Below are 14,149 nucleotides of genomic sequence, written 5' to 3' on the forward strand. Positions count from 1 at the left end.
AACTTAAAATCTGGTAGAGGAGACAAACATCCATAGGCGATCACATTAATGTACAAAAAGTTATAGGGATACATAGCAAGGGAACTTTACCTGGTCCAGAAGTTTAGGAAGGTAAAGAAGGGATCAGAAAAAGAAAGATAATGAAGACCAACACTGGCCAGGTTATCAGGTATGATCCAGCTACCCACTTATTCATCTAGTCATTTCGACAAACATCTGCATGGGTCTCAGGAAGGTGGTAACAATGAATAAGGCTTAGCTTCCAGTAGGACTCAGAGTGTCAGTAAAACCATAAAAGGATGCTCTGATCAAGCAGGCACATCAAAAGTGGGGTAATGAGTTGGGGTTTATGTCACACCAATAAACCCTTGACTAATAGGGACTTTGTGTGCTCCCCAAACCGTTTAAACCTCATAGAGGTAGGGGCGCCTGGGTGGCTTAGTCGGTTAAGTGTCCAACTTTTGATTTTGGCTCAGGTCATGATCTCACGGTTTGTGAGATCTAGCCTCATGTCAGGCTTTGTGCTGACAGAGCGGAGGCTGCTTGGGATTCTCTCTCTTTCTCTCTCTCTCTGCTCCCCTCCCCCCAAATAGATACACATTAAAAGATAAACTTTTACTGTAGCATTTAGTACTGTTCAGTCTAAGGAACTTTCTTGAAAATGTGGTACATACACATAATGGAATATTGTTCAGCCTTAAAAAAGGAAATACGTGACAACCTTATGCCATATGCGATAACGTGGATGAACCTGGAGGACGTTATGCTAAGTAGAAGAAGCCAGTCACAGAAGGACAAAGATGGCATGATTCCATGTACACGAGGTCTCTGAAATGATGAAAACCATAGAAACAGAAGGTAGAATGGTGATTGCCAGGGCCTGGGGAAGAGGGAAATGGGAAGTTGCAGTTCAACAGGCATAAAATTTCAGTTAGGAAAGAAGAGTAAGTTCTATACTTACTCTTTGCTATACAACATTGTACCTATAGTGAACCATACTGTATTGTGTACTTAAACAATTGTTAAAAGAGTAGATCTCATTTTATAGGCACCACATTTTAAAAAAGACAATTTCATTGAGGCCAATTTTATTTTACTGATGAAAACATTTGAGAATCAGAAGTGTTACAGGAGTCGTCCAAAGTCATTGAGCTTATCAGTGGCAGAGAATAAATTGTGTAACAGTGTGGTTAGGAGTCAGTTTGTGAACTCAAGCATGTTCCTTAAGCTTCTGGGTTGTTATGAAGATTAAAACAGAAAATATTTAAATTATTTAACACAGTGTGGGGCACAGACAAATTAATTAATATTAGCTTTTCTAGGCTTGTGAATCACTGTCCAATCTCTAAAGACTCTGTCAATACATTTCATTTGATCCCAAAGACAATGAGGGAAAAAGGAAGGTGGGTGTGATCATTTCCATTTTTGAGAAAAAACAACAGATATTAGTGATTTTCCCTATATTACACATCAGGGATTGAGCTTTGATGGAACCAGGGATTTGATGTTCTTTACTTGAAGTCTGTCGCCTCTTCTAAGCAATCAAGCTGCTCCTTATTGTACTATAAACAGTTATAAAAATATATATCTCTCTTACTAGACTGGATTAGACTGGTTCTCTACAGGATTGTCTCTCTTACCAAGCAGTCTGTTCTAGGAAGCCAGAGACTAGGTTTTATTTATCTGGGGTGTCCTCATAATACCTAGTACAGAGGTATGGAATATAACAGGTGTTCCACAAATACTGAATGAAACTGAGAGGCAGACAGAGACAGACATAATGGGTAATGCAAAGGAAGTTGCTCCCACAAGGTTCTGAAGCTAGCACATTTCAATTTGCTATGGCAGACAAATGGATACGAAGAAACTATAGTTCCTGGCTTTGAGGAATACCCCAAATTTTGGGCAAAATGGATTCCCTCTAGAAGGTGCTGGGCCCCTTGTGAGCATGTGAGAGTTGTTCCTTTAAGATTTTGTTTTGTTTTTGGCTTTCCTCTTGTATGGCCCTGTGTGCTCCTCACATTGACTCTGGAAACCTGGGAGGGGGAGTCCATGGCCCGGATATAAAATTTTCTCCTGTGCTCATTTACAAGCTGTTACTATATGATTCTACTTTCCTATTCCTGGACCTGTGCACTCACCCCCACTTACATGCCTCAAGAGTCTCACGTGGCTGGCACTTACAGCACGGGGTCTGCCCCTCTGTAGGGGTGGGATGCGGATGTCGTTAAGGTCCAAGCTCCAGACTTCTTTCTTCCTCTTGCTTTTAAGTGATGCCTATGCTTGGGCACACGGAACGCTCTCTGGCTTTACCCACCCATGAGTGGGATCGCTAATCAAATCCAGGACTAACCAGGAGACGACTTTCCTGGAAACAGAAGAGTTTTCTTTAGTCACTAACACAAAAATCATGGGCCTCAGCAATGTTATGGTTACACAACCCCTTTTCCGTGTGATATTACTAGCATTCAGTTATGGGAGTCACATGTTATGCTTTGATGGAGCCATTTGTGAAAAGCCAGCAAAGGTAACATCTGTACAAATATGCCACAGGGCCCTTAGCCTGAAGCTTTCAAATGATGTCTGTAGGAGATCTAACTCAATGGTTAAGTTTATATTTCAATCATATGGAGCTAAATTATAATGGGTAGCTAGTAAAAGATATTATGGATTTCCTCTGAAAGATGGGGAGAGAGAGAAAGTGTGCGGGTAGATGTATACGCGTGTATTTGTACATATGTGTGCACCTAGATGTTTTCATAGGAGCTAATTTGGGATTGGTATGTCTGAAAATATACTCCTTGGGCCAGCAAAGCAATTTCTAACTGGTAATTCTACTTTCCCAGTAATACAAAACTTCTAAATGAGTTGTTTTTAGATTGTAATAAAATCTAGTAACTATGAAAAATTTTACCCTTAAAAATAAAATCCAAAGAAGATGAGTCTAGTTATTAGCAAGGTATTGCGATAAAGGAAGAGACTATTTCCCGTGTCTGGAAATAGAGACTTTGCTGTGTGTTAGGGAAATAAGAGAAGTCTATTTCTTTTCCAGTGTTTCATTCCATTTGATAAACAATATCAGAATGGCCTGGTAGCAACAAAGCATTTGCATATTGACAACGCTTGCTAACGCCGCCTTCACTTTGCTGTCATGCGTTATCACATATTCGAATGACTTCTTTTTTTTTTTTATTTTTTTATTTTTTTTTTAATTTTTTTTTTCAACGTTTATTTATTTTTTGGGACAGAGAGAGACAGAGCATGAATGGGGGAGGGGCAGAGAGAGAGGGAGACACAGAATCGGAAACAGGCTCCAGGCTCTGAGCCATCAGCCCAGAGCCCTACGCGGGGCTCGAACTCACGGACCGCGAGATCGTGACCTGGCTGAAGTCGGACGCTTAACCGACTGCGCCACCCAGGCGCCCCTCGAATGACTTCTTTGAATAGACCTCTTTCTGAGAACATAATTGTAGTTTATTATATTTGTGGTAATTACTGCATTCTTTGAGAGTGTCTCACATAGTATATCCTTTGACTTGTTTAGTTTTAAGACATTCTTTTTCATGCTTCCACTTGGAGAATGACTAAACAAGGACTTTTGTTGTCCAAATGCAAAAAGGGCTTCTTCCGGTTGATAAAAATTGCTAAATCTGACACGCAAGCTGCAGCCTATAAAATGGCAGGATTTTTCCTCTTGCTCATTTTGCCTCTGTTCCTCTTTCTTGCTGTTCAGATGATACTGGTGACTTGCGAACTACTCATGATGAGGAAATTCATGGATTCTATGGAAAAATGAATCCCCAAAATTTGAGAACAAGAAACACTGTGGTGACTCCTTTCTGAAATCTCTCCAAAGTCTTTCCATTTCAATTCTTACCTCTTGTTGCAGTTTGACCTTGAATAGCTCATAATCACAGATTGTAGTGCTGATCAAGTAAGAATGCAGGATGATATGAGGAAGCCAAAAGTTCCTTCTTCCGCTCAGTTCAGCATATGGAAACCCTTAATAAAGGAGAATGAAGAATTAATAAAAGACAAGACTGTAGTAACAGTACCCAAATGTTTAGGAGTATTTTGTGTGGGGTTCCTTTTTAAAAACATCCTTGCTTTTTCAACCCCCCACCATCTTCCATGTTTGGTATCTTTCTGACTCTTGGGTAGAATTCTTGCTTAGTTCAAATTGACTCAAATAGTGGCTGTGAATCTTAGACATTCCAGCCCTCCCTATGTCTCTACCCTCCCCACCCCGTGCCTCATTTTTTTTATTCATTCCAGCTTGATTTATTTTTGCCACCTGGCTCCTGCCCCTGGTATCACTTGTCACTTATCTTTATCTGCTCATGCCTAAGCACATTTTGCTAGCGTGATCTAGTGGAAAGACTGTGAGCTTTGGGATTTGAAATACCAGTGACTAGTTACTAGCTGTGTGACCTGGGATATGTAAGCTCTTTGAGCTTCAGTTTCATTTTCATTAAATATAAAAAAAGAATATTAATACTTTCCTATTAGGATACAAGTGAAGAATTCGTAACTTAACAGTATACAGTTTTTATCACAGTGGCTGGTACCCACCACAAGCTCGATGCCTATATACTTCCTTTCTCCTGACCTCCACTCCCAGAGACATGTACACTTCCTCCTGCCCTGGCCAAGCTCACTGACTTTCCAGGCGCTAGAGACCTGTCTGGCCAGTTTGACTCTTTCCTTTCCCAGCCTTCTTTCTGATGACGGTGGGCTTGTGGGTCATGACATTATGACAAGGATGACCGATGATGCGACTACCTATCCATAGCCTTCAAATTGGTCCTCTCCTTCCACACTTCTTCCTAACACCTGTCTACCTGTTTTTGGTTAACTACCTGTTGACAGTTATCAGTTACACATCTATCCTTTCTACCGTTATTTCTCTTGGCAGGACACTAAAGGAGGACAGGAAAGAATCCATAACGATATAAGCTGAGATGTCTTGAGACTTGCTAAAATAAGTAAAATCTTCAAAAATGGCATCATCTTAAATTTAACAGCAACACCATTTTAGCTTTGCACCTTATACTCTTTCTTTCCCTATTTATAGAATCCTTATTAGTGACGACTTTTCTCTCTTGTTTTACCAAACCAGGAAATCAGTTGTATTCAGTTTCTTTCAATTCTTTGAACTATCCATTGCCAAAACATTCTGGTTTTTCTTCTATGGGCTTACTTTCACCAATTTTGCCATAATCTGTAATTTAAACTTGGATTCTGTTTTAAATAGGCAATTTGGACTTTTTCCTATTTACTGAGTGATTATCATCACCAAATGGCCATGGTCAATTTTTCTGCCAGTGCCATGTATGCTCCTATGAATCTTTCTTTTATTCTTTTATTTAACTTCTGTAGTTCTCAGACCTGAAGATTCTAAGTATAGAAATTCAGGGTGTTGGAAACAAGCTTAACATCCTTAAATAATTGACATGACATTCTCGCTAAATGGTCACCTGGCCCACCTTGAACAATCCCAATTGTATAATAATTGAATCTCCAGGCACCAACACACTCCATATTTAGACAGCTTTGATTATTAGAAAGCCAAACCACATTGTATTACCCGTTTACTTCTTCCTTAATCTTAAATTTGTCGCTTGGAGTCATGTGTAACAAAGTTAGTTTCTCTACTTCTAAACCCCTTATACATTTGAAGGCAGCTGTATTATTCTCCAATACACTTTTCCCACCCCCAACGTTTCCTTATCAGGATAAATTTTCCATTCACTCCAGTCACCTGTAAAACAAATGTTTGTTAACACATAAGTTTATCATATCTGCCATAAAATGAAGAACTTGTCTTTCTTCACGGTAATGCCACAGAAATGAGAGTCATTAAAATCATCTCCTATAGATGCCATATGTTAAAAACAAATAATAGAAGAAACACTTTTTAATAAATATTACATAACTAAATTTTCATATGAAATGATAGCTTTGCACACCCATCTATGTTGTCTTAAACATGTAATGTTGACATATAAGAACAGCCAACCATATCTATCTATCATCTATCTATCTATCTATGGAAATGGGGGTGTGTAGTATCATTTTTGGAAATTACTAATGCATGTACCTTTCAGAGTCCATGACCTTTGGCCCAGTCAATCTGAGACAGCAAATCTGCCTGACAGGGGAAGAGAATATATTATAAAAATGATGAAGAGAAAAACAGAACAATATATAATTCCTGGCATGCAAAGCAGGGATAAGGCAACATAAAAGCATTACAAGCCAGACGATGATCCCGAGAGACGGTTTCCCAAATATTTTTGTTTTTTGCCCTCTAACATATCAGGTACTCAACCCAGAGGATCCCATAGCAGAGAAAGTACCCTTCCATCCATGACAGCAAAACCCTGCTCTTGACAGAGATGAAATGTAGGAGAAAGAGAAGCAAAGCCTACATCTTTCCCAGGCCTGGAGGAGGATAGTGGGAAGGGGAGAGAGAGGAAGAGAAGGAAGGAGCGTGTTGGTCAGATGTGTACCTCCACTCCGACTCTCTGGACTGCGGGTAGATGCAGGACCCTGGTTGTGAGGTGGGTAAAGGGAGGAGGCTGTTGGTCCTGACTCCCTTCTGAGGCTCACAAAGGCAGAACTCCAACTCTTCCTACACTGAACACACCTTCATTCCTCTAGTTGTGCAGTGTTGTCGTGAGCCAGAGCCCGAGGACTTGCTTCCTTGGGCTTCCCAAGGTGATTGAGGTCCGGGCGTTGGAGTTGGCCTGGAGTCTGCTGAGGCACAGGGAAGTCTTTTTGCAGCAGAGACCGGCCAGGAACCTCAGCATTCAGGGCCGGCAGGTGCCAAAGTGAGACCGAATTGGCCAGAGAGTGAACTGGCTGTAACCAAATTGGGAGAATAAGACCAGTTAGAGACTCTAGCCATGAATGGCAAGACAGCAGCCAGATGGACAAGACAACATCATCCAGGAGAGAAGAACACCATGCTCAAGGTCTCTGTGTCTCTCCATTACACACTCCCTTCCTTGCCTCCCATTTCATACACCCACTGCCTTCTTTCAGAGCTGAGTAGGAGAAGGCAGAGGAAAACTGAGACACTGAACTTTCTTTCTACTCTTAGGAAGACTATTGCCTTAAGAGATTATTGAAATAATCAAATCAGACTAGGCTTAAACTGGGTTAGAGACGTATTTAAAAATTTCCCCCAGCCAGAGGATGGGGTCTCATGTGTAAAACTATAAACAACAACAAAAATTCTCTCTGCCTATCCAAGTGGTGTGCATTACAATTTTTGAGCAGCGTTTTGTATCAACTATCCCCCAAACACCTCTAATCATATCTGAAAGGGGGAGTGAAATTGCCATCAGTGATTTATTACCTTAAGTTCACTGATGCCTGAAGTTAATCTTGACTTTCTATTCATGCAGGGTTTATTTGCACACAGTGTGTTACATTAATTTTTCAGCACAGTTTTTATGTATTTTTATTAAAGTATACTTTTCTTTTGACATTTTAAAAGCCCTGTTGGTATTGCAGTAGCCGATGCATGCGTTCACTGGTTTGATTCATGCCTGCTTCTTGGCTTACTGTTTGTGTTTATCTTTAGTGAGAGCAGAGCAGAAAGTCCTGTTTATCCTTTGCTGTTCATTCAATATTAATCTAGGTTTTTGCATATTCCCAGGGTGCATTATTCTTTATGCTTATATGCCAAAGAGCTGGGGGTCCTGATAAATGCAGCAATTTCCATGAAAACAATTTTTAGTATTTTACTACCGATAACAGAGTTAAGGTAAATTAACTGTTTTCCCTTAGGATTCTAATTTCACGTGCTGATTGTGTTCAGAGAGACTCGGATTTGTTGAGATTAATTTTTTTTCCTGAGATTTCATTTTCTTATTAGAGTTATAAGAAGTTATATTACCCACGGCTATGCTGTTTGTTTATTTTTGGGAAAAGCATGGGGATTATCTCATGGGGTCAAAACGTTCCTGAAATTTTTTTAACTAGAAAAAAATTCCCCCGAATTTATTGAGCACCTAGTCCATACCGGTCACGTTGCCTGGCGACTTCCATTTAACTTTCTTAAGCAGCCCTCTGTCCCATAGAAGTCTTAGGCAAGGGAGCCTGGATTGAATGAATGGCTTAATGTATTGCCTTATTTTACCAAGGGGCTCCTGGAGACTTTGCCTAAACTTAGAGGAATGTCTGTAAGGCCGGGTATTCTGGGACTGAAGAAGGTCTGGGAAGGAACATTTGGGAAGAAAGGCTTTCCAGTGCTTCTTAAACCGTAGGGGACGCCTGCCCTATCCTGGAGCAGAGCCAAAGCAGTAGCAAAGGAGCAATGTAACCACAGAGAATGGACACACTGAGACCAGGTGAGTCCTAGTTCTGTCATGTTCTAGCACCTGTGTGCTCTTGGGTAAGTTACATAACCTTCCAAGGTCTTACCTTCACTCATCTGTAAATTAGAGACAACAATGCGAATGGACCTATCTTGTAGAGTTGTGCAGATAGATGAAGCTGTGTATGAAAGAGCCTGTGGTACACTATGAAATGTGGTGAGTGTTGTCATAACCGTTTCTTCTTGGCACAGGTAAGCAAGGCCAGGGAGGGGAGCAGGATTGGGAGTGGCTGGATAGGAGGAGTGGTATTGGTAGGGATCCCAGTGGGGAGAAAGGAACTTATTCTTTCTAGACCTTGCTCCTGTCAGATGGGTATCTCATGGTACTTCCCATAACCTTCCTCTCACCAGGTCACTCTGCATTTGGGGCACTACTCTCCTTCTTTCTTTCTGACTTACTCTTCTGATATGTAGCAAAGCATGCATTTAGCGTTTGGTCCATATGGAGTAAGTTAGATGGGGACTGAGCAAATTCTCAGGACACTGGAGGTGGTCTTCTTCCTGACGGTTCATCTTCTAAAGTACTGGCAGTTGTCAGAGGGAAGTCCCATCAGAAAGCCAGTAAGAAAGGCAGTTATTTGTTATGTTCACACTCGCTTGAGTAGTGACAGGAAGCATGGAAATGATTAACTTGTCCTGCACAGCTTCTGGTTGCTCAACTACGCCTTTCTGAGGAGCCTTTTATTTTAGCACTTCCTCCAACCTCCAATATCCCCAGTGTATCCATTTTCATTACCTCTCTTCCCTCTCTTCCTGTTCCTTTCCCCAAATTCCCTTCACACTCTGGGAGAACATTGTGGAGACTCAAAGGTAAGTGTCCCTCTCTCTAATCTTCACTTTTTTCCAAAGTGAGGCCTCAGTCCCAAGTTCTTTCTGCTTCCGTTTTGGAGGCCAAAGCCAAAAAGTCTGCAGGCTCTTTCAGACCTTTTGCCTTGACGCTTCTTTTCTAAGGCAACCATTGCGATGGACTGGATATATATGTCCCCCCAAATGCACACATTGAAATTCTAATCCCCAGTGTGATGGCATTAGGAAGTGAGGCCTTAAGGAGATGGTTAGGTCATGAGGTTGCCGCTCTCATAATGAGATTAGTATCCTTATACATTTTTTTAATGTTTATTTATTTTTGAAGGAGAGAGAGAGAGAGAGACAAAGAGTGAGCGGGGGAGGGGCAGAGAGAGAGGGAAACACAGAATCTGAAGCAGGCTCCAGGCTCTGAGCTGTCAGCACAGAGCCTGATGCGGGTCTCGAACTCACGAGCTGTGAGATCATGACCTGAGCCAAAGTCAGACGCTTAACTGAGCCACCCAGGCACCCTGAGATTAGTGTCCTTATAAGAGAGACCCTAGAGAGCTCCCTTGCCCCTTTCTACCACGTGAGGTATGGGTGAGGAGACGGCTGAGGATGGGCATCTGTAAGCCAGGAAGCAGGATCTCCCCAGACAGTGAATCTTCTGGTACCTTTATCTTGGGCTTCCTAGCCTTCAGAGCTGTGAGAAACAGGTTTCTGTTGTTTATAAGCCTCTCCATCTATGGTCTTCTATTATAACAGCCTGGACAGACTAAGACAAATCATGCAGCAGAAGCGGCCTCACTCTGCCTGCAAGCATGTGGGATGCGGGGAAGTTTGAAGGTCAAATAAGGCAATACACTTGGGAAGATATGTTAATATTTAAAAAAATGATCCTGTTATGCACATATTTGGATTGTTTACTGTGGCAGACTGGAGGATGTCAGAATAAATTTATGTTAACTGTCTCTTCTCATCCAAAAGAGATTTTTATTATGTGCATCAGAGGCAGAACCCAGCCCTTGACTTCGTCAGTGTCTAAGGTCTGGATTTAAACAAAAATGGAAAAAAATTGTGCCCAGTGAGAGATCATAAACTTGGTGTAAAGATGATGCCTCTTCTTGGGTTAAGTAGTCTAGAGGATTTTGTTTCGAATTTGTATAAAAGAGCCCATCTTTCTAGGCCATTCCAGACACAATCTGCCATGGTACACCAGGTAGCAACAGAGAGATGTCTTATTTATTGACTCTTATAGAATTACAAGACTTGTTAGTTCGGCTTTGACTTTGTTACCTTGATTTAGGACTCTGTTCTGGTTCTAGCATGAATAGAAATTAATTTTTTAAAAAATCCTAAAAATAAAACAAATCCAAAATTCCCTAAAAATCTATGTTATTTTACTTGCAAAAATAGTTCAACATCTTGAGTTTGACTTCAGCCTCTGTTCCTACATATTTTATCAGCTTTCTTCTCATTATCAATTTCACACTGCAGAATAGCGTGGGGCTGACAACAACAGAGAGGAGAACCGAGATAATTAAAGTAAATTTCTCAACTATACTTAGAAATTAGGGCAAAAAACGTGTGAATAAAAATAGGATACAAAATGTTTGATGTTTGAAACCCTGCCTTTTGTAGTTCAGGGACTCTTACCCATGTTAGTGCTGGTAAACACTGAAGGAAAAACATTTTATTGAAGAGCTTAAAAGAAAATTTCAATATATCTCAACACAAATTTCCTTTCCTATAAATTAAGGCCAAATGTATACTGACTTCACACAGACTCGGGATCAAAATGTTTTTTGAACTGGACAACCTCACACATATTCATAATTGTTGCCCTTTCTCCTCCTCCCACCAAGTTCCAGCTCATTCTCTGAAGTTTAATCACGGATTCTGCCTTCAGTCACTCAGATTAGCCTTTGTCCTAATGCTCTTTAAACATCGACTACCTTTTTTCAGAAAGTCTTATCTGGAACTCTTGAAGTTGCCCACAGTTGCATAATCTGGTTTTCCAATGGGGTTTCTGTTTCTCTTCTTTCCGTCTAAGTGCATGTCGTAGCATGAGGAAAAATCATGGCCTATTGTCAGAATTTCTTGTGAAGTTCATGAAATGCATCCTGTCCCAAAATTTGAGAAATATTTTAGAGTCCTTTAAAATCTTTCTATCCTTGATTCTTGACACTTTATCCCCAACATTCTTTCAAAAGTGACCCCAATTTTTTTGTAGGTTTAACATTGTAAGAGTAATCCTCTGTAGGATGAGGTTGATTTGTACACAGGCAGGAAAGTCAGTGCCTAGCACATAATAGGGGCTCGATAACCATTTGTCGTATGAATTAAAAGAGCGACTGTGGCCATACTTCATTCCTCTGAAGACATAAAGCCCAGTCTTGCCTCTAAGTATACATTGTAATACATCATCTCCAAAATGGCATCCTTTATTTCAAACCTCTGCCATTAGTAATCTTAAACTCAAATGCATTTTCATAGCACAGTTTTTAGTTTAAGCCTTCTATAATTACATTTCCCATTTTATTCTGATATTCAATGTGCTTTTTAAAGGTTTCTTCTGCCCATGTTGCATTTAGATTCCTCTTTTTGTCCCCAAACAATAGCAAACTATTTGGGAACTTAGTTCACTCAGAAAGAAATGTGGAATTGAATGATACAATGTTGCTTCCTTGATGTGGTGAAGAGAGAGGTGTGACTGGTTTGTGTTATCTGATGCCTTGGCGAGTCAGCAGACTCACAGTATCATCCTGAAGATGAAGCCAGAATGATAGAATACCACCAAGGCTAGTAAAGTATTAGATAGCAAAGATCAATGTCTACTTCATGAGCTGGGCAGAGCTTCAGGCATGAGAGCTTTACTATGCCACAGGAATTTCTATTTCCTTCCAGGACCCTTTCACAGTAATTCATATAAGCTCAACCGAAATGGAATTCATTACTACTATAACTTGGGTCTGAGAGAAAGGTCCATCCAGATTCCATTTGGTTAAATCAGGTTATAAAGATGCTACGAGAGCTTCATCTGCTTGTCTCTGCTCAACTTTATTCTGCATGGATCGCTTCTCGGCCTTTTGGCTAAGATCAAGTGTATTCTGCATGGAGGTTTGTGGCACACAGTAGGCAAGGTGACCACCAGATCAAACCTTTGGACTCTAATCCTTTAGCAACTCAGGGCGATTTCCTCCCAAAGTTCGTATAGCTATCCACAGAGATGACTTATTGGTCTCATTTTGCATGTTTCCACTCCCAAAGCCATGGGAAGCCAGGAAGCTGCAATGGAAGACTTCTCCAGAACATCATGGAATGGGGATGAGTGGTTCCCTCAAGGATGTGATGCTGGTGGATAAAAACAATATGCTCACAATACCCAATTGTAATATCTCCAGAACGGAGCTAAGATCTATCTCATAGTGTTGTTAGTAGGATTGAATGATAGAATGTAGACTTCTTGGCATTTGATTGGCATTCAACAAATGATAACCGTTATTATTACTTGAGCTGTGTTAACTGTGCAAGCTTTCTTCATCACTGAATTGTGATCTTTATCTTTATAATCCCATATTACAATTATGTTATCTAAGCTTACTCCCCATTGTCAGGGAAGAAATGGTGGGAACAAGTAATAATTTTCAGCTTCAAAATATCAAGTATTATAATTGTCTATTATTTTATGATCTTAAAAATTTTATGTGCATTATCATTTGGAATCTAATCATTAACCTTGGGAGCTAAGCATGATTACCATCACCACTTTCCAAAGAGAAATTTTAATATAGAGAAATTAAAAGTCTTGGCCAATATCACACAGTTGGTATGTAACAAGCTCAAGACTCAAGATGAGTTCTTCTGACTTGAAATCTTAAAATCTTGTGTTCTTTCTAGTGTATCATTTAATTATCAATTTACTTGTAGAAGGTATTAGATTTTTTGTAGAATCAGGTACATTTTGCAATCAAACACTTTTTTTTCCCCCAAATCAGACAATTTATAGGAAACATTTTACAGAGTATGAGGAATTTGTCATTATTAAGAATTTTGATTTTTTAAAAAAAATTTATTTATTTAGTTTGAGAGAGAGAGAAAGAGAAAGAGAAAGAGAGAGAGAGAGAGACAGAGAGAGAGAGAGGAGGACAGAGAGAGAGAGGGAGAAAGAGAATCCCAAGCCGGCTCTATGCTGTCAGAGTGGAGCCCAACGCTATGCTCGATTGCACAAACTGTGAGATCATGACCTGAGCCAAAAGTGAGGCGGAAGTTTAACCAACTGAGCCACGCAGGCGCCCTAAGAATTTTGATTTTGACAACCTGAGTGTTTTAAACTGACATTAGGAAAATGGCCATGCTAGTAAGTAGGTAGGAAGGTAAAGAAGATAAAATTCACTTTTCCCTCAGTTTTGCTGATCTGCAGAAGAGATAGTGATTGAAGATCAAACCTCCCAATATTTAGGTCTCTTGCAAGAATTATATTTTACAACTATTAAGTTTGTGAGGCTATGAGCATCATGCGACTGGATGTGTTTATAAAGAGGTCAGGAAACCACTTATTCATGATTTGGCATGGATGTATTTTTGTTGTTTAGGAAGAGTAACAGTATCAGTAGTTTCCAAACTGGGGCTGTCAATGTTACACAGGATCGGACCCTTCTCTGGAGTCAGGGCATCATCGGGTCACTGAACCCTAATCTGTGAATTACTTTTAAGGATTCCTTTAATTCTAAGTTTATGGTTCTGTCTTTATATATTTATGATTAATCCATTTTTGAGGACAAATAATATTGTTAAAGCACATACTCAATGATTTTAAAACCATCATCTTTTTTGACATAGTGAGTAAGCACAGAGAGAATCTAGACCTGATTTTTCTCATCAAATGAATATAATAATGCATATTTTAATAACCTGATGTTTAGGGGGAAATGCTTTATTCTTTCAGTTACTGTTCACTATATAATGGTCACCCCT

The sequence above is a fragment of the Herpailurus yagouaroundi genome, unplaced genomic scaffold (genome assembly GCF_014898765.1).
Source record: "Herpailurus yagouaroundi ecotype Mexico unplaced genomic scaffold, PumYag 165, whole genome shotgun sequence".
Taxonomy (NCBI): domain Eukaryota; kingdom Metazoa; phylum Chordata; class Mammalia; order Carnivora; family Felidae; genus Herpailurus; species Herpailurus yagouaroundi.